We start from the raw sequence: 24,737 nt of genomic DNA on the forward strand, positions 1-24,737 counted from the left end.
TATGGTCAAAGAATATTTATTAAGCTGTAGAATATATGTATATTATGTACGTTTCTGTTTACAAAAGGGTGAAAATTTCGGCATTTAAAAAATTGCCACGGGATTTATATATCTAGTTTTTAAACTCTATAACTACACCTCAAATATTTAATGAAATTCTTCTGAAATATCACTGTTTTTCGTCCATATTATCCAATCTATTAACGCTGTTTTTATGCAAAATATTTATACATGAAATTATATCACATTTAAATAAACAGTGGTATTAAATTAAATATTGAATATATATTTTATGCAAAAATATTGTTTCTCATTAAAACAATCCTTAGCCCCCCACCCACCCCCAACATTTTCCCAGTAAGAAATTCTTTTGAAAAATCACCGTTTTTTCCATAATATCCAATCTAATAGCACTGTTTTTGTATTAAAAATTTATTTATTTAAATATTTAATTATGTCAAATTTATATAAATAAGCTGTGTTATAGGATTAAATATTAACGATGAAATCAGCTGTTATTCATGCGTATTATTATGGAAAACAATGATTTTGAAAACAATTTTTTACTGGTAAGTTGTGTGGGGTGGGTGGGGGGGTAAGGGTAAGATGGAATAAAAACAGTTTTTTTGCAGAAAATAATTACCAAAGAAAAAAATACTTTTTAAGAAGGAAAATTATAGCTGATAAAAAAAGTATAATTTTTGTATCTATACTTTGCCTGGAAAGAGTATAAAACTAAAAGAAATATTATTGTAAACAAAATTAGAGTAGAGAAGGAAAAATTTTATGCAGAATGTATAGACGAAAACAAAAAGAATCCTAAAGAATTATGGAAAAATCTTAAAGCTCTACTACCAGGTAAAAAGCATATTTTGAGCAAACAAATCAATTTCAACGGAAAATTAGTCAGCGATGAATCAAGCATTGCTCAAGAATTTAATAAATATTTTATAGAAAGTATACACATTATTGTCACCAACATCCCACAGTCACCAAATGTAATAAATAATGGTACCAGAGCCCCTGAACCTAGTAAACTATTTTCCAAGTTTGGTCAAGTATCAATGAAAAAAATGAAAGAAATTCTTAAAAATTTAAAAAACGTTGGAGGTGGAGAAAATGGCATATTTAAGCAAGTCTTGTGTGATATATCTTGTGCTGTCGGTGATCGTGTCTTGGATGTTATTAACACTTCTTTAAAAAATGAAGTCTTCCCGGAATCATGGAAACTGTCTACTGTTGTTGCTGTTCCCAAAGTACCAAATACCATCAACTATAATGAGTTCCGACCAATTAATACGGTACCTATAAAAAGCTCCTTGAGGTATGTGTAAAAGAGCAACTCCTAAATTACTGTAACGAAAACTCGATAATTATTGAAAATCAGTCTGGTTTTCGTGAGTGTCACTCGTGTGAGTCTGTTGTCGTTAATATATGTGATAATTTTCTCAGAGCCATTGATAATAATAAATATATTTTAGCGGTATTCTTAGATTTTAAACGAGCATTTGAAACAATAGACCGAGAAATTCTGCTATATAAATTAAACCAATTGGGAATTAGAGGTGATGTCTTGAACTGGTTTGAATCTTATTTGCGTAATAGAGTCCAACGTGTAAAGAATGGGAATAGTTTCTCTCAGGTTCTTAATGTTGTATTTGGTGTTCCCCAGGGAACAGTTTTGGGTCCATTATTGTTCTTATTATATATAAATGATATGGAAAAAGTTATACAAAAATGTAAAACTGTGTTATTTGCAGATGACACAATGATTTATATAATAGGAAACAATACTGATCAGATGATAGCTGATATAAATAGTGACTTAACCAAAATTTTCAGCTGGCTCTTTATTAACAAATTATGTTTAAATACGAGTAAATCTAAATTTTGCCTTTTTACCAAAAAATCGAAAAATAATTAAATAAATATTGATAATGTGAACATCAGTGTAGGTGGGGAGAGTATTTTTTATGAAAATGAAATAAAGTATTTGGGTACAATTTTGGATGCAAATTTGAATTTTATGGCACTTGCGGATTACGCCATGAGAAAATTTTCCAAGTTGGGTTTATTAATAGAGTTGGAAAAAACTTATCCATGCATACAAAACTCCTGCTGTATAATGGCACTGCTGTACCCCATTTGCAGTTTTGCTCTACATTATTGTTCAACCTGCCTAAATACAAGATGAAACAGTTTGAAGTAATTCAAAATAGAGCAATGAGACTAATCCTAAAATGCAATCGATACACTCCTGTTATTATTATGTTAAGTGTGCTAGGTATGATGTCTGTCAGGCAAAGAATTATGTTTAGTGTGTATGTATTTATTTTTAAATTAAAACAACATCTACTACCCACATATATCTGTGATAAAATAAGAGTGTTCGGAGGCGTCCACAATTATTGCACCAGAAATAATACAGACTTGGTCCTTGATAAATGCAATACTAGTCAGATGTTAAATTCTGTACTCAGCAAGGGACTTATTGAATTTAATAAGTTGCCGACTGAAATCAAAAGCTGTGATAATTTAAACCAGTTTAGGAGGCTATTGAGAAAATTTATCAGTGTGTGAATGTCTTATTTTATATTTATTTTTATACATGTTAACATTTTATTCTTAGTTTTAGTTGTTTCATTTTATTTATACACTTTTAAAGAGTAATTTTAGTTATTTTTAAGTTTTATTTATCCATACTTTCTTTTACCGTTTTATCCTTATTACCCTTGTTTGTGTAGTTGTTGTTTCGTATTTATATTTATTTTATTTTAGTTTTACAATTCTACTCGTACTTTGTTTTATTTTAGTATTTTATTGTAGACTCGTGTTTTATTTATACTTTTTCTGTTTTTAAGTTTTATCTGTAAATACTTTGTTTTATCATTCGTTTTACCTTTATTTAAGTAATTGTAGTTTGTATGTGTATTTATTTTATTTTACAATTTTAACTCGTATTTTGTTTAATTTTTGCTATCTTATTTTAGGCTTAAATTTTATTTATAAATTTAAGCCTAAAAACTCGTATTATCTATATATTATGTATTACCTTTGTAGCTCAAGCTAAATAAATACATTATTATTATTATTATTATTATTATTATTATTATTATTACTTTTCACATAACCTTAAGGTTTTCGACTAAAACGCGAAAAAACTATTCTATTTTTCGAAAGCAAGGCGTATCGCCATAAAAATTAAGTAGTTGTACCATTTTTTATTGCAAATAAGTGATAATTTAATTTTTTAAGATTAAATTTTGAAACATATTGTTCTAGTCATTTTTTCATTATCTAGGTTCAAAAATAGAGTTTTTAAATAAAAACTATTTGCATATTTATCACTCGTATTTGATCAAATATATTTAAAAAACAAAATATACGTATATCATATACGACTTGATTTACACAAGGTCGACTTATTTTGTACGTATTTTGTACGACTTATATTTATTTACACAACATTTCGGAATTTAAAAAAAAATTATCAAAATTTACATAGATAGTCTTAACACTTGATCACTACACGTCAAATATGTGATAAAATGACCTTGATATCACATATATGCCACTGTGTAAAATACAATATACGTTTTCATAATCTTATAGTATAATAATGGAATATTCTACACAAAAAAATCTAGAAAAAAATAGAAAATGCAATAACATGTATAAAACAATAATTACACCAAATAAACTATATAAATAAAAAAAAACTGAAGAATACAAATTTTCTCAAAACTCAACAAGGATTTGAAATATAAAATTTATTTTAGAAAAATGCAGCGGTATACTTTTTTTATTTAATAACATTTACGACAAATCCCTTATGGACGCCATTGGTAAAAATTATTTTTTTTCTTAGTATGTCGAAAAATGCCCTCTAATGCATAAAACACAGATGCAAATTTAAAAAAAATATATCAACATTAAAAAAAAATTTTAATTCCATTAAACGCATTTTATAAACCTCTTTAAATCGTATACAATATACCATTCTTTGAAGTTCGATCAAAAATGTTCATCTAGTGTAAACCAAAAATAAACGTTTATTTAACTATTACTGTGTATTGCTTGGGTATTTTATTAAAATTCTTTACTTATTTTGAACTAAATAATAAAAGTAATTTCTTACTTCTTCCAGGCAATTGAAGCCTTTATTTTTATCATCTCAAATCGGTTTGTATGAAGCGTATTTTTTAATAACAATTGAATTATTTAAACATTTAAGGGGGTGCCGAATTCAATAAAAAAACGCTAAAAGTATTTCAAGAGGCACAATTTTTAAGTTCATGATTAAATTTTTGTGTATTAAACTTGTTAAAAAATTTATTGATTGCAATGACATTAATATATTTTTTTAATTGCGTTTCATAGGTCTAAGGAGGGGCAAAATTTCGGCTTTTTGCCCGGTTTTTCTTAATTACAATCATAAGTAGAAAACTAGTAAAATAATTCCTTGGACTTTTATACATAGATATGTACATACATACTATACATACATAGTTTCTATAAGTAAGTTTTGTTAAAACAAAAGTACCTTAAATCAGTTATTTAATCCTTGTAGCTCAGATTGTGATGTAAATGAATTATTGCACTATTAAATAGGTCCAATCGCACTTTAGTTAAGTCTTCTTTTTTATATAAATCCCGGCACGTTTTAAAAATCCGCGAGTTTTTAGCACTGAAACTGCAGCGGGTTTAGCGTTCGGTATTTCAGCTGGAATCCGATGACATTCATTTAAATCACTGCTCGGAATGTCTATTTTTAAGTTATTTATAAACACATTTCAGATGGTTTCAAATAAATCTTCATTTGGATCATTTTTTAAGCTAAATATTCTTATATTGGTACTTCGCGTACGATGATATTCTTTTTTAATCCAGATATCTCATCCTGATATACCCTGAGCTGATGCTTCTTTAGCAACTATTTTAGACAGAAATTTATTATTAAACACAGTGCTAGTAATTGAATTTATTTGACAGTCCAATTTTAAAACGATGTCAACAATATCACCGTTTGTTTTGCGAAATATAAACACAGAATTACAAAAAACTCACTGAATAGTTGAGCCACAAATACACTTTTCGAGCCTAAACAAATCAATTTTCACACTTAAAATTACTTTAAATGGAGAAATAGTGCGATTATATTAACTACCTGATCTAACTCACACGCCGTGTATACTCAATAATAAAGTGAGGCAGAAAAAACTTGATTGTCTGATAATTCAGGCATTATATAAAAACACATTTTCGTGAATATCTTTATAAACATTAATTTTCTGGAAAATTTCATATCTAGCAATATTGTTAAGAATTAAATTTTCTTTGAAAATGCTCTTTATAAATTTTTGCCTTAGACCCTTAGATTTGGAGATACGATAAGATAATGTTCCTAGACACCCCTAGTTTTTCTTAAACAAAAACGCCTTTTCCTAGATATCTTCTTATACGTTAATTTTCTGAAAAATTTTATATTTGACAATATTGTTGAAAATTAAATTTTCTTTGAAAATGCCCTCTATAAATTTTTGCCTAAGACTTTTAGATTTAGAGATACGAAAAGAAAATGTTCCTAGACACCCCTAGTTTTTCTAATACAAAAACGCTTTTTTCTGGATATTTTCATAAACGTTTTTTTTTTCTTGTATCTAGTAATATTGTTAAAAAATTAATTGCTTTTAAAAATGCTCTGTATAAATTAACAAACTAAAAATTCCTAGACACCCCTAGTTTTTCAGATGCCAAAATGTTTTTTCCTAAATATCTTTTTATTCGTTCATTTTCTGGAAAATTTTGTATTTAGCAATATTGTTGGGAATCTAATTTCTATTAAAAATGCCCTCTATACATTTTTACCTAAGACCCATAGATCTGGAGATACGATAAGAAAATATTCACAGATACCCCTAGTTTTTCATATGCAAAAACGCTTTTTCATAAGTATCTTCGAATACGTTTATTTTCCGGAAAAATTTGTATTCATCAATATTGTTAAGAATTTAATTGCCGTAAAAAATGTCCTCTACAAGTATTTACCTTCGAGTCTTAGATTTCGAGATATAAAAAAATGTTTCTAGACACCCCTAGTTTTTCAAATGCAAAAACGCTTTTTCCTAAATATCTTTTTATACGTTCATTTTTCGGAAATTTTTGTACCTATTCATATTGTTAAAAATTAAATTTCCTCTATAAATTTACAAAAAAATAGTTTATGAAAAATTAAAAAATCACTTAAATATCAAAAAAATAATAAATCCATTAACAGAATTTATAGCTTAACTGCCTGGAATTGAAAATTGACTGACTGAATCGATCAAATCGATTAATGCCTAAAATTAGGAAGAAATAAATAAAATCATAACTACTCAACTATTTAACAATTTTAAATCCATGTCCCAGTTTTTTTTAATTTTAAAAAAATTCGACTCAATCACAAAGATTTACAAGAAAGAAATTAATTTAGGATTCAACTGCCTAAACTTGCAAATCAATGACTTAACTGCCTAAAATTTGTGGCTTAATTGCATGGAATTGTAAATTATTAACTTAAAATCAACTTAAATACCTAAAAAATTTCGAATTTATGGCTCAATTGTCTAAAATTCATGACTCAACTGCCTGGAATTAAAAAGAAATGAGTTCAAACATGGCTCAGTTGTATGAAATTGAGACCTGACGACTCAATTGTATAAAAAAATTTAAATTCATTGCTCAATTGCCTGCAATTATTAAACAAAAAAATTATTTATGTCTCAACTGTTTAAAACTGTAAATCGATGACTTAAGTGCCTAAAATCACAAAAAAGTGTAAAATCTTCACTCAACTGCCTAGAATAAAAAATCAATAACTTCATGTCAATCACGTTCAACCGATCGAAAAACAACTTCAAACAAATAACGTCATTTCCTCACAAAACCAAGATGTTAACATCGTATGAATCCGATATCTCGACTTCCCTTTCAGGCAAAAAAAAACAAGTGAAGGTCCTTTGTGTCTTTGGGGGGTAAACATCCATGTCCGGTGATATTTAAATGCCCTTTCTCGACGACCTCCTTTCCTCCCCACTCTCCCGTGTAGTAGGTAGTGGTGCAATATGAAACGAGAGGGTCGAAATCCGATGCTTCGAGGGTGGATATCTATTACGGAAATATGCGAATCTTTCTGGCAATTTTTTCGAGGATTTCCAGTTATTTTGCACCCTTAGGGCCGTCGGATTCCGATCCCGACACCCTTAGGCTTAACTGAGGGGACATACATCATGTAAAGTAGGTTTGCAGATGTGTGAACAATAAAGTGTTTTTTTTTTTCTCTTTTTTTTGGTCCAAGTTATATAAATAAAATAAACATTTCGAAATTAATTAAACTCGGTATTAAATGTTCCAGTTTAGCCTCTCGGTAAACAAAATGCCTTTTCATTTAACTTTATTAACCACTCCGCTGTGTAAAATCCTAAACGAATTCAAAGAGGCAATAATATCGTTTCGGCAACACTTCATTAATCTTAAATCTCCCGGATTTCTGGGGGGTGTCAGGGGGTGAACCTAAAGACTTTGTTTTTTAATGAATATTAGAACTAAACCTTTACGAGGAGTTTGGGGGAGAGGAGTTGAGTATTTGTTTTATTAGCTCAAGTAACGAGAAGCTTATTACTTATGAGGTGGAGGAGTGAGTACAGCAATATGCATTAAAGTGAGTCACAGAACACAGAATTGTTGAGAGGTTAATGTGGTAAATCAGGATGTTTGAAGGCATACATACAATGTTCTGAAGTGGGTTTTTATGACGAAAATTGTTGGGAAAAAGTTCACTGGTTCAGACGGCCTTTATTAAGTAGTGACACTCACTATAGAAGACAATTATCATATTGTTACCATCGTTTAAATTACAGGCCTCTGAAATGGTTTTTGTATGGGCCTAAAAGACACACACTAATAAATAATATACAAATATGTATATTAAAAACTGAAATAACTTTAAATACCTATAAATATAAATAACTATAAATAACTCCAACACGTAACTTGAAATGAAAAAAAGGCATTAAATACGTCGAGGAAAAATTGAAATTTCTTTGCAAAAAATAAAATATCAATGGACTTTCAGGGTATAAGAAATAACGTAAAAATGGCAAAAACACTAATCGTACTTGAAATGTCTTGAAGTCAAGTAAAAAATTACGCTACAGTCAGTGGAAATAATATAAAAAAAATATTTTAGAATACTTAGAAGACATGTAGTGGTCCACGAAGGTCTTGGGTGCGTAAATTAATATTTTTATAATAATTCATAACTTTTCAAGCATATTCTTAATTCCAGGCAGTTGAGCCATAAAAGTATATTGTTTGTTTGTAATTTTAGGCAATTAAGGAATAAATTGGTAATTTTTCAGGCTGTTGAGTTATGAATGCCTGAAAATAAGAGCCTTTAATGCCAACAAATATATGTTTCTTGGTATTCCAGTTAATTGATGTATTTTTAAAATTTGTCCTCTTTTGCTTGGAATGATTCAAATATACATTTTTCCTTAATTAATAATTTTTTTCAAGTTTTTTTAAATTCTCTTTAGGACCTGAAAAATATGCCTCAGCTATCTAAGAACATACTATACAAAATATTTTTTTAAGTAATTTAGACTTTATTTATAATTCTCCTGAGTTGCTTGCAATCAAATAAAAATTCAAATTTTTCCAGAATATTAAATTTTTTTTTGGCTTTAATTTATTACTCAATTTTGTTTTTTATCTAATTAGAGTAATATTGCCTATTTCTTGAACAAATAAAAACACACCTATAAACCCTGAATTTCCTGAAGAATACAAAACAGGCAAACTAAAAAAAAGTGACTTTTTGTGATATTCCATGCGACATTCCATGCAACTGAGCCATGATTGAACTTCAAAAACATAATTCAACATAAGTTTTCAGGTATTTAAGTTGTTAATTTACAATTTCATGCAATTAAGCTACACATTTTAGGCAGTGAAGTCATTGATTAGAAATTCCAGGCAGTTGAATCCTAAACTCATTTTTTTGTTGTAATTCTATGTAAATGAGCAATATTTTTTTTAATTTTAAGAAACTGGGACATGGGTTTAAAATTGTCAGGTAGTTGAGTTATGATTTTATTTATTTCTTCCTAATTCCAGGCATTAATCGATTTGATCGATTCAATTAGTAGATTTTCAATTTCCGGCAGTTAAGTCACAAGCTAATTTTTTTTTAATAAACATTTTTTTGGAAATTTATAGAGGGCATTTATAAAAGAAATTTAATTCTTAGATGCAAATTTTTTCGAAAAATGAACATATAAAAAGATATTTAGAAAAAAATGGTTTTGCATCTGAAAAATTGCTGAGAGCATTTTCTCATCGTATCTAAAAATCTAAGGCTCCAAGGTAAAAATTTATAGAGGGCATTTTTAACGGCAATTAAATTCTGAACAATATTGATAGATACGAATTTTTCCGGAAAATAAACGTATACGAAGATATTTAGGAAAAAAGCGTTTTTGCATATGAAAAACTAGGGGTATCTGGGAATATTTTCTCATCGTATCTCCAAATTTAAGGGTCTTAGGTAAAAATGTATATGGGGCATTTTTAACAGAAATTTAATTCTTAGCACTATTGCTAAATACGAAATTTTCCGGAACATGTACTAATAAAAAGATATTTAGGAAAAAACATTTTTGCATCTGAAAATCTAGGGGTGTCTAGGAATTTTTAGTTTGTTAACTTATAAAGAGTATTTTTAAAAGCAATTAAATTCTTAGATACAAAATTTTCAAAAATTAACCTTTAGGAAAAAGTGTTTTTGTTTCTAAAAAACTAGGGGTATCTAGGAATATTTTCTTATCGTATCTAAAAATCCAAGGCTTTAAAATAAAAACTTATAGAGGATATTTTTGACGGAAATTAAATTTTTATCGATATTACTAGAAACAAATTTTCCCAGAAAATAAAGGTATACGAAGATATGTAGGAAAAAGCGTTTTTGTTTTAGAAAAACTAGGGGTGTCTAGGAACATTTTCTTATCGTATCTCCAAATCTAAGGGTGTTAGGCAAAAATTTATAGGGGGCATTTTTAAAGAAAATTTAATTCTTAACAACATTGCCAAATATGAAATTTTCCAGAAAATTAACGTATAAGAGGATATTCACAAAAAAGTGTTTTTATATTATGCCTAATTTATTAATCAAGTTTTTTTCTGCTTCAGTATATTATTAGATGTAGACGGCGTATGAGTTAAATCAGGTAGTTAATAAAATTGCACTATTTTTCCATTTAAAGTAATTTTAAAGGTGCGAAAATTGATTTGTGTAGGCTCGAAAAGGTATTTGTGGCTCAATTACTTAGTGAGTTTTTTGTAATTCTGTGTTTTTATTTCGCAAAACAAACGGTGATATTGTTGACAATCCAGAAAATGAACGTATAAAAAGATATTTGGAAAAAATGATTTTGCATCTGAAAAATTGCTGAAAACATTTTCTTATCATATCTAAAAATCTAAGGCTCCAAGGTAAACATTTATAGAGGACATTTTTAACGGAAATTAAATTCTGAACAATATTGATAGATACAAATTTTTCCGGAAAATAAACGTATACGAAGATATTTAGGAAAAAGCGTTTTTGCATATGAAAAACTAGGGGTATCTGGGAATATTTTCTTATCGTATCTCCAAATCTAAAGGTCTTGGGCAAAAATTGCTAGTTTAAAGTGTTAAAAGTTTTTAAAGTGTTTAAAGTTAAAAAGTTTATTTATTCAATTTCCTGGAAAAAAAATGGAAAATTTCAAATATTTTTGCTTCTTCCAGGCAGTCAAAGGCAATTTTACAGTTTTTTTGTTTCCACTTAAAAAAAAATTACTGTTAAAACGTCATTCTATTAATTTTTTTATTTAACAAATGAAAAAAATTGTTATATTTTTGTCTTTAAAGGCAGTTAAAGACAATTTTTGAGACTTTTCGTAAGATAATTTTTTGGGGAAAAAAAGTATTGTTAGGAAATTTAGTTAAAAAAAAAAAAAAAAAATTATTTGCAAAAAATGTTTCTACTACCTGGAATTAATAATTTACAATTTAAACATTTTTTCAGTGTTTCATCTTAATTTTGTTTTAATGCAAGATCCATGCAGAGTATTTAGATATTAGTGGGTATTTAGATTATTTATTATTCTAGCTCAAAAAATGCCTAAAAACTGCTTATTAGTGCAACTTAGAAAGAACTAATAGTCCTGAAAATACATTTTCATTATTGGAACTCTGTTTTTTTTTCATTTTTTTGTCAAATTAAAATTGGTTTACTTAGATTATTTACTGCATTTTGTTTTTTGGGAAAATAAAGAATATTTGAATTTGAATATTTGAAAATCACTGTTTTGATTAATTTAATTTTTGGACTAAATATTTAAAAAAAAACCATAACTAAAAAAAAATTAAAAATCAGAATTCCCATAAAGAAAATATATTTCCAGAAATTTTGGATTTTTTTAATATTACCAAAAGGTATTTTTTAAGCATTTTGTGACCAAATACCAAAATAAATCCATATTTGTAAATTAGGAAAACGATACAGTAAATTGTACATTATTAATTCCACAAAGTTAAAATATATTTTTTAAATTTATTTCTCACACACAAAATTCCGTATTTAGTTCGTACAATAAATACCTTTATAGAATTTAAAGAAAAATGTCCCTAAAATTAAGTTTCTGCTTATATTTTAAATAAAATATCGAAAATATATATAAATTTAATTGAAATGCTTGGAAATTTTATTGTCATAGGGTAAGGTTAATAATTTCATTTATAGGGTAAGGTTAATAAAAAAAAATTTTTTTTTGCAGAAAATAAATGCCTGAGAAATTTTTTTTTAAGTAAATTATAGGTGATAAAAAATCTATACTTTTGGTGCAAAATGGGTTTTTAAGGGATATTTGGATCATAATGAAAAAAATATAAGTTCCAAAGAAAATCTCAGGTTTCTTTACGCTAGATTGGTCGAAAATATATTATAATATTTCAAAAAAATGTTGTGTAAAAAAAATATAGACAAAATGCTTCATAAAAAAGTTTATTGCCCGAAAAAAGTAATTTTTTTGGCACTCAACTGCTTGGACGAAAAAAAATATATCGGTAGGTTAAACTAGAATGCTGTGGTAGTAAAAAATTAAAAACACTGTTTAACAACAAATCCTGTACCACAATAAACAAATCACACATTCCATTTATGGATTTGTAGGTTCTAAGTTTAATAAAATCCATGCATTCTACATATGTAAAAAACTCAAAATAAAAATATGCATCACCCCTTGCGGTTTAATTAAATTTTCTGGGTAAACCATAAGACGTACGCAAAAATTTGTAAAACATAAAATAAAGATAATTAAACTTTCTATAATTAATCTTTTGATAGTGAAGCTGTACAACCAACAGCGACGCAGTTAAAGAATGGCAAAGTCGCCAAAACTTTAATTGCTTGAGCAAAATAGGTTTCTTCTTCCAGGCAGTTGAAGTCTAAAAATTAAGTTACTTCCTGGGAGAAATCAAATATTCCTTTTCCAGGCGAATTGAGGCTTATCAAGAGATTCTTTATTTCAGGCAATTATTGTCAATATTTCTCTTAACTACCTGGCAAAAATCAACGTTTTTCATGCAGGTTTCTTTTTAAAAAAAGACTTTAGTTATTGAAAAAAAAAATTCTTCCAAATAGTTTAGGTACAAAAACAGAATTACTGCTTCAAAATTCAAGTGACTGTTTCCAGACCCAAATACGTTCAAACTTGTTTAATACACGAATTTAAAAGTTTGTCCCTTTACTCTCTCCCTTTCAACTCGATGAAAAATTCACAAGAAATTAGCAGTAAATTTCGCAAATTGCTTTTTACCCTTGACAGCCAGTGGCCTCCCCAATTCGGCTTCTACCTGAAGTATAATTATACGATGAATCCGTTGTGTCGCACGGGGGGGTAATCGAACGACTGCCCCTTAAATATTTGATAGATATAATAAATCCCGTGTAAAAATGTTGCACCCCTTGTTCCCCCTAGGGGGAGAAGGGGGTGGGAAATGACGCCGGTGTGGGTAAACAGATCCACCCTTGTTGCCGCACGATCGTGTATTTTTTATTAGGTTTATACTGTCAGTCGTGCGTGTCCCCTTTGCCCCAACAAATTTATGCCAAAGGTTCAAAGTTTTCCTTTAAGACTATAAAGGGAAACTAGGGCTTTTGCTTGTTTATATCCGGTTTTCTTTTTGGGGTGAAAAAAAAAGGAGGCGAGCGAGGGAGGTGGTTTATTGAAAAATTCAAATATTTGAGGAGAAATTTGATTGTGGCGACACCACACAATTTTTAGCAGCACGAAAAATAAAGTTTTTATTTTTTTTGGACTAGCTTAAACTGGCTTAAATTAGAATTAGATAAAATGTTGATTTACGGCAATTTTTGGACTTCACCAGTAAAAAAAATATATTTAAAAAATTCCATTCAATTTTCTAAAATAATTTTCAAAAGACAAATTATCCTTATACTTCCTTAACATACATTTTTCAATAAAATCCCTGTAAAGCACATTATTATACAGGTGTCGGCACTTATTAACTTACGCAATATCAGCATATAAAGGGCTTGTTTACACGCAGTTTTAATGCTCGCGCTCGATAAAGTAAACCTAAAGCCCTTCAATGCGGCAAGAGGATTTAATATAATGAGGGCCATTGTTATAATCAGCTAAACACACACACACACACACCTGTTTAAAAGAGGAGTTAATTATATGCTTGATTTCGCTTTGGCATCAGAATATTGAATTCCACTGTAAAGGTTAATTATTTATAGCGGAAAAATCCTCTCTATTTTTTTTTGCTGCTTTGTAACCCCTTGTCGGCTTTAATAATAAGTGAAACGTAACATGGATGGTTTCAAATCTAAATCTTAATCATGCCGCTGTACTGCTCATTGTTTGCCGGGATTTATCTGGAACCCCCATACGAAACAAGAGCTGAATATTCGATTACAGGAAAGGGGGAACATTGAAAAGAATTGAATTCGTTATCGGGGAAAATTTGATAGAATTATTTCCTAAATCTCCGGCGGTGTGTCTCTCTCTTCCTTCACTCCCTACGTTTTTACTGGTGGCGACTTGAATTTTAAATTGTCTTTTGAACTTTTTGGATACGTGAATTTAGGTTTTTGCTGTTGCTCTTCCTGTAAAAAAAATTACAAGTAAGCCATTTTTTTCGTTTTTGGTTATAGAACAATAATTCAAATTGCAAAAATTAAGTATGAATATAACGGAGCACGTTTGTAGGGAGCGTCACCATGTAATAAAACTAAAATTCCGAAACTTTTTATAATTTTTATTTAGGGTTTTAAAAGTCAAAACTCTAAGGTTGCTTATTTTTTTATTTAATAAAATAATCAACTTTATGAGTCTCATAGATAAAAGTCGAACCAAAAATTAATTTTTTCTCCTTAAAACCCATTTTATATCCAACAAATGATTTTCTCATCTCATAATTTTGATTTTAAGATATCTTGAGCAGCATTGAAGACAATCAAGCTGAAATGGCCGAAAGTCATAAGGGAACTTCTTGGTTCAAGTCTGTCTATATAATTTGGAAACTTGTAATTGCACCCTTTTAAACTTTAAGTAACTTCAGGCATTAATTCAAAATTTATATCCAGTAAAGGGCCAAAAAATATCAAACAAAATCTCGACTTTTTACAGCCAGTTGAAGTGTAAAAACATTGTTATTGCTTCAAAATTCAACTGTTTGGAAAACCCATTTCCATAAGGTTAAAAGCTTCAATTGCCTGGACGATCTTAGTTTTCTGTTCCAGGCAGTTGAAGTCCAGAAATGAAAGATCCAGATGCTTGCGGGTTCAACTGCCTGGAAGAAATCAATTTTTTTTTCAGGCGGTTACTGTTAATATTTCTCCTAGTCGTGTCTAACTATCTGAAAAATACAAAAAAGCAATAATTAATGTGGCTCAAACTTTAACCTGGTAAAATATTGACACTTAAAAAAATATTTCTTTTTTTATTCTGTCTTGGCAGTTTTTTAGAATAATTAAAAAATTACATTAGATTCCTATAGAATGCCTGTATAAATCGTGCCTAAAAATATATTCTTTAAAATTCCAAATTGACGTTTGGATATTTTTGAATTTTCTTCAATTGCCTGGATTAAATAAAAATTTTTTTTTCCAGGCGATCTACTTCTTTTTTACACAGTAAATTTTTTTTTCAAGTAAATATATTTTTTTATTATTTGGAAGTAGTACAAAAGACTCAATAATTGACTTAAACTGATTGAAAAAAAAAATTTACAAGCATTTCGGTAAATCGACTAATTTATTTAATAATTTTAAAATTACTTTTTTAGGGTGATTTAGGTAGTAAAATTTAGTATATTCATTTTCCTGGCTGTGAGTTTCCTCCAATTCTTGAAAAAAAGTTTTTTTTTTTGACTATTGTTAAAAAACTTAATTAATATTTAATTTAACTTATTTTTAATTAGTAAAAAAGTTTTTTTTCTACACATACTTTTTCAAGAAAAAAACATTAAAAATGTATTTTTTTCAAGGCAATTAAGGGTTTTTTAATTTTTTTATATAGTTTATATTTTTCCCAGTAAAAATAATATTTCTTTGAAAATATAATATTTTTTTTTTAATTTCTTCCAGGCAGTTGAGTTAAAAGATTAAATTATTTTAAAATTACTATTTTTAGACTTTTTCAGGTAATAAAATCACTTTTATTTGTCCAGGCAGCTATTTTTGTGATTTTCTCCAATGTATGGAAAAAAATGCTGATAAAAAAACTGTCTGGAAATAAAATTAAAATAAATTTCCAGGCAATTGAAGACTTTTTAGTTCTTTTCTTGGACAGTTAATTTTTTTACCAATGAAGGTAATTGAGGTAGTAAAAAGGATTGAAAATTGGCTTTAACTGCTAGAAAAATATTTTTTTAAATTTCTTCCAAATAGTTAAGTAAATATATTAAAAGAAATTTTTTTTTTTTTAAATTTTATTTCTCACATACAAAATTGTGTAATTAAGTCTTATAATAAGAACCCTTAATGGAATCAAAGAAAAAAGTAAAAATCAAGTTTCTTCGTGTATGTCTGACAAAATATTATTAAATTTGATTTATGAATTAATATATTTTGAATTAATTTATTTTTGAATTAATATATTTTGAAAATTACAAAAAACTGGCAATTTTATCGAATTGTATGGAAAAATTGTTCACGTAAAAAATTAAGTCCTTTGCACATATTTTTTTGGAAAACCTGTAATAAAAAAATTATTATCGTTTTTGATGGTTTTAAAAATTGTCTTATAATGGCACTTCATTGCACCACATTTACATTTTTAATAAAATAAAGGAAAATTTTCAAAATCCTGAAACAACCGGTCAGTTTCTCCGAATATATGGAATATTTTTATAATTTTTTTTTTATTTTGGCCCAAACTTGAAAAGTTGGTTAATAAAAGAAACAAAAAAATCTATGGACTGTTTTCTCTTGTTAAGAACTAAATTGTGTGTTGCGGTCATGTGAGTCTGATTTAAGCTGTATTCTTAAGAAATCAATTACATAAGAAAACAACACTTCAAGAACATTTAACTACATAAAAAGACCGCATAATAACTCTAGAAAATTTCCATTCATTATAACGCGAACTTTTGCCTAACTTATTTATTGCATCCCTTCTATACAACACCGTGAAATAATTCCAGAAATATCCCGAAAATGTTCCTAATTAATAACAATTCATAGAGTTTCCTTCTTTGGTAAGGGTCGCGGCGCACTCAATTTTCTTAAATTGCCGCTACGTGAATATTTTATAACGCAGTTAAGAAGAAACATATTATGAACGTAAAGTCCTTAAGCGTTTGAAGGGCTAATTACACTTTTAAAATTAAGTGCTCTACTTAACGTTTAAGGGAGTGGTGGAGGGTGGTATAGTAGTAGTTTGTGTTCGAGAGAGAGCGCGTATTAAATGTTTAAAGTGTAATAAAACAAGACCGGAGGGAGGTAAAAACTGCAACTTGGTTGTTTTTAATGTGGCTTGCACTTAAAGTTATTTATCGAGTTGGTTTTTTGCTTACCCCAGTTGGTGCAGTAAATAAAGGCTTACCTGGAAATAAAAAGTATATATTAGTATTACGTAGAGTCAGATTATTATACTGAATCAACAAAAGCTATAATAACGAACCTCTGAAATCAGTTAAATACGAGGGTAAAACCACTAAAGAGTCGCTCAAATTTTCCTTAAACAGTAACATTGTTCGAAAACTTGAAACTATATGTATGGGATCTTAACCCCTTTCTCCTTGATTCTTTACTATTTAATTAGCATTCCTATCGAGTCAGCAGGAGCGACTACGGCAGCAGCAGTATAAGACGCAATTATTGTTCCAGGAAACTGTCGCTGACGGATATGTATTGTTAATGAAATAAACTGACTCGTCAGCAGTCTTGTCGAGCTCATTATGCAATCAAAACACACAGAAATTCTTGGGCGGATTTCTGAGTCGCTTTTGTCGTTTGCATTTAAGCACGCGGCGTCGCGTCGGTTCTCCGCTGTTTTGTATCTGCCAGTTTTCATTTCATGATGAATTTCGAAACTCGTATTGTTATGAAAGAATATTAATTTGGGCTTGTGACGCCTTAGAAAAAATGAAAATTTTATATTCAGAATGGAAATTCAGGATGTTCTGATGCTAAAACTATGGATGTGTGATAATAATTTGTTGCAATATCTCTGTTTCCAGAAACACCCTCAAAAGCAATTTTAGAGTTTTTTTTTCCTAACCTAAAAAAATTATTTATTCACGGGAGCCACGTCCTTAAATTCCTATGGTCGTTTATGAGAAAAACGATGCATATTCTAGAATAAATGGAAAAATTCTGAGTATTGCTTTTAGGATATACTAACCGTTCTCCTCTGTTTGAAAATACAGAGGACTGTGTACCCTGACCATTTTGGTTTGTTAATCATCATTATCTACAAGAATCTCTTATTTTAAATAATGGTTTTAAAAGTCCTTGTATTATACCCTTTCCCCCATGATATGTCTAACATAATTTTTTTTTTCATAATAATTGATATTTATTAAAATCCTAGTTAAAGCTTCAATTTTTTTATTCAAAAAATGCGCCTGGTCTATTTATAGGAACTAGTTTTGCCTTTCAATAATTCAGAAAGTGACCGTTATTCACATGAGTAAAAATAAGTGATTATTAACTGAATCTCACAACTTCTACTCTACTAGTTTTACTCTCTTAATCTACAGCATTATTTTTTTATGTAGACAAGTGAAAACCGCCGGGCATGGACTCAAAAATCTTATTCTGTACTTTGGTGTAACGGTTATCCATAATCGTTAAATGTTCCTTATTTTTAGGTACATTTGAATTATAAATAAAAAACTTTTGAATTTCAATTGAAACTTTTAAACTAGTTGTTGGTAAAAGTGATCAAGTCAAAAGCCTTTCACAGATCGAAAAGTAGTTACGAGATATCTCTTGTCAATTAGTCCTTAAAACATCGTGTTGCATCTGTTTAAATACAACTTGTTAATTGATTTAATACATTTTTTCTTCAGTTTTTTTTATTGAGTACTTCTTTTATTTTTCCAATGCGTCATTCCATTCCAAGAAAATAGAACACTTGAGAAAATATTAGCGGCATCTGATATTCAAAGGATTTGGAAAAAAGGGAGATTCAAGACTAAAAGATCCTTTAAAAAAATAATAAATTAGTCATCTAGGAATTTAAAAAATGCATTATAAATGAAACTTCGAGGGATTTAAAAAAATACAATTAGCATTCAATACTCCAAGGATTTGAGATTCATGACAAGAACTCTAAATATCCTTTAAAAAATTATAAGTAAGTCATCTAGGAATATAAGAAATTCAATAAATAAAACTCCAAGGATGCAAAATCCTAGACTAAATGTATGAATATTCTATGAAAAATTTTCTGTTTTTCATATAGGAACGTCAGAAATTCAATAAATGAAACTCCACGAATTCAAGATCCAAGACAAAAAACTTAAATATCCTTTGAAAAATTATAAATAAAAAAACATCAGATCATAAGAAACATAAGAAATTTAATAAATAAAATTCCAAGAATGCAAGATCATAGAAAGATAAAAAAATAAGATAGAAAAATAAGAAATTAGTGGTCTAGGAAATTCAATAGAAATAAACTTCAAGGATTTAAGATCCAAGACCTAAAATCTATATATCATTTGAAAAAACTATAAATTCGTCATCTAGGAATATAAGAAATTAAATAAATGAAACTCCAAGGATTCAAAATCCAAAAATAAAAGTCTAAATATCCTTTGAAACATTAAAAACTAGTTATCTAGGAACATAAAAAATTCAATATATTAACCTCATCAAGGATTCAACATCCTAGACTAAATGTCTGGAGTCTAGGATTCAAGATCCTAGACTAAATGTCTAAATATCCTTAGTATCCTAAGTAATGAGTTATTTGGGAACTTAATAAATTCAATAATTGAATCTCTAAGGATTGAAAAACGAAAAAAATTTAGTATTGGCAGTACTTCAAGGATTTAAGATCCAAGACTAAAGGTCAACATATTAAAAAAAAAAGAAAATTGGTTGTCTAGGATATTAAGAAACTCAATAAATTAAACTTTAAGGGTGAGCCCTCAAAGTTCTTAAAGATCTTAGAAGTCACAAAATTTAATAAATTCAACTCCAAGGATTTAAGATTCAAAACTAAAAGTCTAAATATTCTTTGAAAAATTTTAAATAAGTCCAAGGATGCAAGATCCTAGACTAAATGTATTAATATTGTATGAAAAATTTTAAATTAGTCATCTAGGGACATAAGAAATTCAATAGATTAACCTACAAGGATTCAAGATCCTAGACTAAATGTCTAAAAATTCAATAAATCTCTGAGGATCAAAAATTTAGTATTGACAGCCAATACTCTTAAATTAGCAAGTGCTTATGGCAATTCTGTCTCATAACCTTAAAATTTGATTTTTTTTAATGAATTTAAATTTTTAATTTTTTTAACTGACAATTTAATTTTTTTAGGCGCATATTTTGACCAACAACCACAAATTGAAAAACCTTTTTCACTAAAAACTTGATATTATTAAAAAAAAATTATTTAATCTCTCGATCATATTCTGAAAGACGATTCCATAATATTGTCGCATTATATTAAAAAAAACTTCTAGTCTAGGACTACTAGACTTTCTCTGCTGAAAAATAATTACTATTTATTACTTAAATGCAAGAAATACAGGGTGTTCTATGTAAAAAAGGCCACATTCATCTTATATTAACTACCCTCTTTAAATCCTACGTAATAATACCAAATAAAACTACTTTGCACCCTTTAATTTTGCAACAAAATACGATGGTAACTAGTTTTTGCGATACTAAAAGTTTGACGAAAAAATGATGCGAGATAACTGGACTTACAACGAGACACAAGTTCTTAAATGTTCCATATTCCATTAACAAATTTTTTAAGTTCCTAATGAAGGGTTATAACCAGAATGACTTTTGCCAGTCATAACAAAAGACAAATTAGTTTCGGGCCAACAGTTCAAAATGCACCCTAATGGACCCCTTGGTCGTCAGAAGGGGGAAATTCGAAAAAAGAAAGGGCGCACCCGCACCCATGTTTTCATTTTATTTAATATGATGTATTGTCTTTTGAGATTTTTGATTTCATACAGGGGGGAGGATCCAATATGGAAATTGGCCATTTGTACAGGGACAAACATTTTAATGAATTATTCTGATGAGAAACATTAATAAATTATAATACATTCTGTATATCAAGTATAACTTTTATTTTTAAACAAAGTGTACACTTAACCTCTCAATGCTAATTAAAGCATAAAAGGGGGACCAAACTGAATACGGAAAATGAAGCAAGCATATACACTATTTATTCGCATATAATATGTCTCGTTCACGTAATTAAACTCCGTTGCCGAATGTGTAACCGGACAAATACTAGAATATACATTTTAAAATTATTATGCAAACCTCATCACAAAGTAAAACAGAAGCCTTATACAGAAACTGTGTAATTTAATAACGCCGCTTTTGCATCGGAGTCGTATGAAATAATTAGAGAGTGTATGGTGCCCCTAACGAATTTAGCATATTTAACGTGATGCGGAACGGGCCGAGGGGCGATACTTTTGTTTTTATCAATTCGAAAAACAAAGAAGTCTTTTTTTTTTTAATTGCAATTGCCCTACTACAGTTTTCATTTGTGGCAAAGTGTTCAAAGGTTAATCCTAATAAGTCATTTTTTACTGCTTTACTTGTTTCATTTTTTTTGATAGGTTATTCAATGGGAATGACTTTCTAGATATTCTTATTAATTTTGGATTAAATAGTCCTTCAAATATTAGAGGCAAAGCTTCTGGTTTCAAAGTTTGGAATTTTCAAAGTGCCTCTAGGGGTAGAAATTTTCTACTACATTTTTTTTTTAAATTTAAGCAGTAACCCTCAAAAATTACATAAACATATTTAATATCTGAGCTTGTAGATACAGTCGCTTGTAGATAGTTTTCCACAGGTTTGTAGGTAATATTATTGGATTCAGATGACTGGAAATGTTTAAAAATCGTTGAAAAAACATTTTAAAAAAAGTGCATAGTTTTATCACAATCGTTTAATTTTACCAAAAAAATTGACGTCAAAATGGCAAAATAAAAACATACTGTTCATACCAAGTTGAAGAATGAGCAATTGCCTATAAGAATCTTTTTCACTTTTTCTAATAGGGTTAATGGTATAAAAGTTATAACCGTTTGAAGTTTGCTTCACGTCAGCAAACCCCTATTGGGACAGGCTCGGTGTTTTTGCACGATAACTTTTGATCTACTGAAAGTGCAGTCACAAAGCCAAGTTTATTTTATTGATAATGATGTAACGTAAAATTATTATAATAATTAATAAAGCTCTAAATCCAATACTATATTAGAGATATTTCAGATGTAACACAGGATGTTCCTCAGATAGACAGCTAGAAATTTGCTTATATTTTCTTAGGTAGTTGACAAAAAATTATTAGTATACTAACCAGAGTTGAGGAATCAGTGATTACCAATTGGAATCTTTAATTTTTTCCAATAGGATTTATGGTATAAAGTCATATATCTTCTTTGGTAGTTAACCTTCAGTCTAGAATGTAATAATTAGAGTTAAAGAATGAGTAGGTAGTCACCTATAAGAATCTTGTTCGTCTTCAAGACTTCAACAGTCTGAACTGACATTAACTCTAAATGGAAGAACCCAGAAATAAATTATCCGCTGTTTTTATTTTTCCAAAAATGTTAAGCTCAGTTTTCCGTTCTTTCGATCATTCCAAGTCAATTTTGGTTGCTTGTAGACTTTCAAAATAATTCCTGATCTCTTCCAGGCAGTTGGAATTGATTCTCATATCTTTCAGATTTTTCTAAGGCAAAATAAAATCAGTAAACTTAAACTGCCTGGAAAAGTGACTTTAACTGCCTAGAAGAGACACAGACTGATTTTGACAGTAACTGTGAATGTCTGCAAGTTTGATAACCGACACTAGCTTTAACTGGAAGAACCCAGAAACGACTTCAACTTCCTGGAAGAAATTATCCATGTTTTTGTTTTTCCAAAAATGTTAAGCTCAGTTTACCATTCTACCGATCATTCCAAGTCAATTTTGGTTGCTTCTAGACTTTCAAAATAATTCCTGATCTCTTCCAGGCAGTTGAAATTGGTTCTCATGTCTTTCAGATTTTTTGAAGTCAAAATAAAATCAGTAAACTTCAACTGCCTGGAAAAGTGACTTTAACTGCCTAGAAGAGACACAGACTAATTTTGAGAATAACTTCGAATGTTTACAAGCTTGGTAACCGACACTAGCTTTAACTGAAAGAACCCAGAAATGACTTCAACTTCCTGGAAGAAATTATCCATGTTTTTGTTTTTTTCCAAAAATGTTAAGGTCAGTTTTCCGTTCTTCCGATCATTCCAAGTCAATTTTGGTTGCTTCCAGACTTTCAAAATAATTCCTGATCTCTTCCAGGCAGTTGAAATTGGTTCTCATGTCTTTCAGATTTTTCTAAGTCAAAGTAAAATCAGTAAACTTCAACTGCCTGGAAAAGTGACTTTAACTGCCTAGAAGAGACACAGACTGATTTTGACAGTAACTGTGAATGTCTGCAAGTTTGATAACCGACACTAGCTTTAACTGGAAGAATCCAGAAATGACTTCAACTTCATGGAAAAAATTATCCAATAAAATTAAAATAATTCCTGATCTCTTCCAGGCAGTTGAAATTAACTTTCATGTTTCTCAAGTTTTTTTGAGACAAGATGAAAATTATTCGACTCCAACTGCCTGGAAGAGGTAAGAAATGATTTTGACATTGATTTCAACTGACTTCAGCTGATATTAGCTCCAACTGAAAGGAACCAGAAATATCTTTATATCTTTGCAATTTGTCACTTTATTTATACCGTTCCTAATCCTTTTGTCAAGTTTATTTCCCTTGATAACTTACATTGCACTTAAGCCAGTCACAATCTTTGACTTTAATCGACCTACTCAGACATTTTATTCAAAGAATCGGCCCATTTAACTTTATTTAAAACACTCGCTGTGTAGTTTCTCAATCCTCCAAACAATAGTAAAATCGGAAACTGTCCTTTTATCTGACGCGGAGGCAACTTCCACTTCCGTTTTAGTACTCGGCATAAATGTTTTACGTCCCTCTGAGCTGCTGCTGCTGCTGCTGCTGCACGACCGGGCGAAGGGAATGTAAATTCATCCCTATACCTTATCTGCGAGTAACACAGTTGCACATATAGCGTCGCCGTTCGTCTCTATTTTCTTGAATTTTCACAAAGTTATATGGTCGTTTAACATCTTTTGTCGTTTATGGAGTTATTACGGTCTATGTGAGACCGAGTCCGATTCTCGCCTCTGCTGCAAACTGGGGTGAGGAGAACTGATAATATTTTAGAATTTCCACGTTAACTGATAGGGTTTAGTTCACACTGAAAGTTGTTTATTTGGAGCATTAAGGTTTTGTTGAAATTTGCTTTGAAAATTTTATATTTTTAAGCCTTAAATTCCCTTTTAGACCTACCATGCCTAGCGGTCATAATCACAAATAACAGATTGTCAAATACACGAAAATCTAGTTATCTACTTCGGTCATCCTCCACTAAATTTATTTAGAATATTAAGTATAATAAAACATGTCCATCATCAGGGATAACAAATTAAGGGGAATTAAGGGGTTCCGTCATGGATTTACAAAAACTTTAAAGTAATTTTAAAGTTTATGTATGGTCCCGTTCTCGTGTATCTTAATTCTTTTTTATTTTTCCAGGTTTTCGTCGTTTTTTAATGTCTGTGACTTTTTTTTCCAGGAAATCATAATAATTTTTTCCGTTTGTCACGCTTTTGACGGAATTTTTACGTTTTCCATAAATAAGAAAAAAAAAATTTCCAGGCTTCTAAGGGTTTCCCAAAATTAGAAGAAAAATAATTTTGTTCTTCCAGGCTTTCAGGTGCAACGTTGAATTTCTGACACATTTATTGCTGTCAGGTCATTTGTCTATGTCAATTTTTGTGAAAACTACTACTGGATACAATATTTAAAAGTACGTACATTTCACTTTTAAACAAGTCCAAATTAAA

General features: G+C 29.2%; 1 protein-coding gene across 4 annotated transcripts in view; it reads right to left on the reverse strand.

Moving 5' to 3' along the window:
- LOC126736922 (semaphorin-2A) overlaps window positions 1-24,737 on the reverse strand; it is a 713,174-nt gene that overhangs the window by 314,700 nt on the left and 373,737 nt on the right. The window contains exon 1 of one of the 4 annotated variants that reach the window (XM_050441560.1): window positions 4,544-4,700. The exons of the other annotated variants lie outside the window; for them this stretch is intronic. The gene's annotated coding sequence lies outside the window, so the exon portion shown is untranslated. Of the gene's footprint in view, window positions 1-4,543; window positions 4,701-24,737 lie in introns of those variants that run through there. 4 annotated transcript variants of the gene reach the window in all.

The sequence above is a fragment of the Anthonomus grandis genome, chromosome 5 (assembly GCF_022605725.1).
Source record: "Anthonomus grandis grandis chromosome 5, icAntGran1.3, whole genome shotgun sequence".
NCBI classification, from domain to species: Eukaryota; Metazoa; Arthropoda; class Insecta; order Coleoptera; family Curculionidae; genus Anthonomus; species Anthonomus grandis.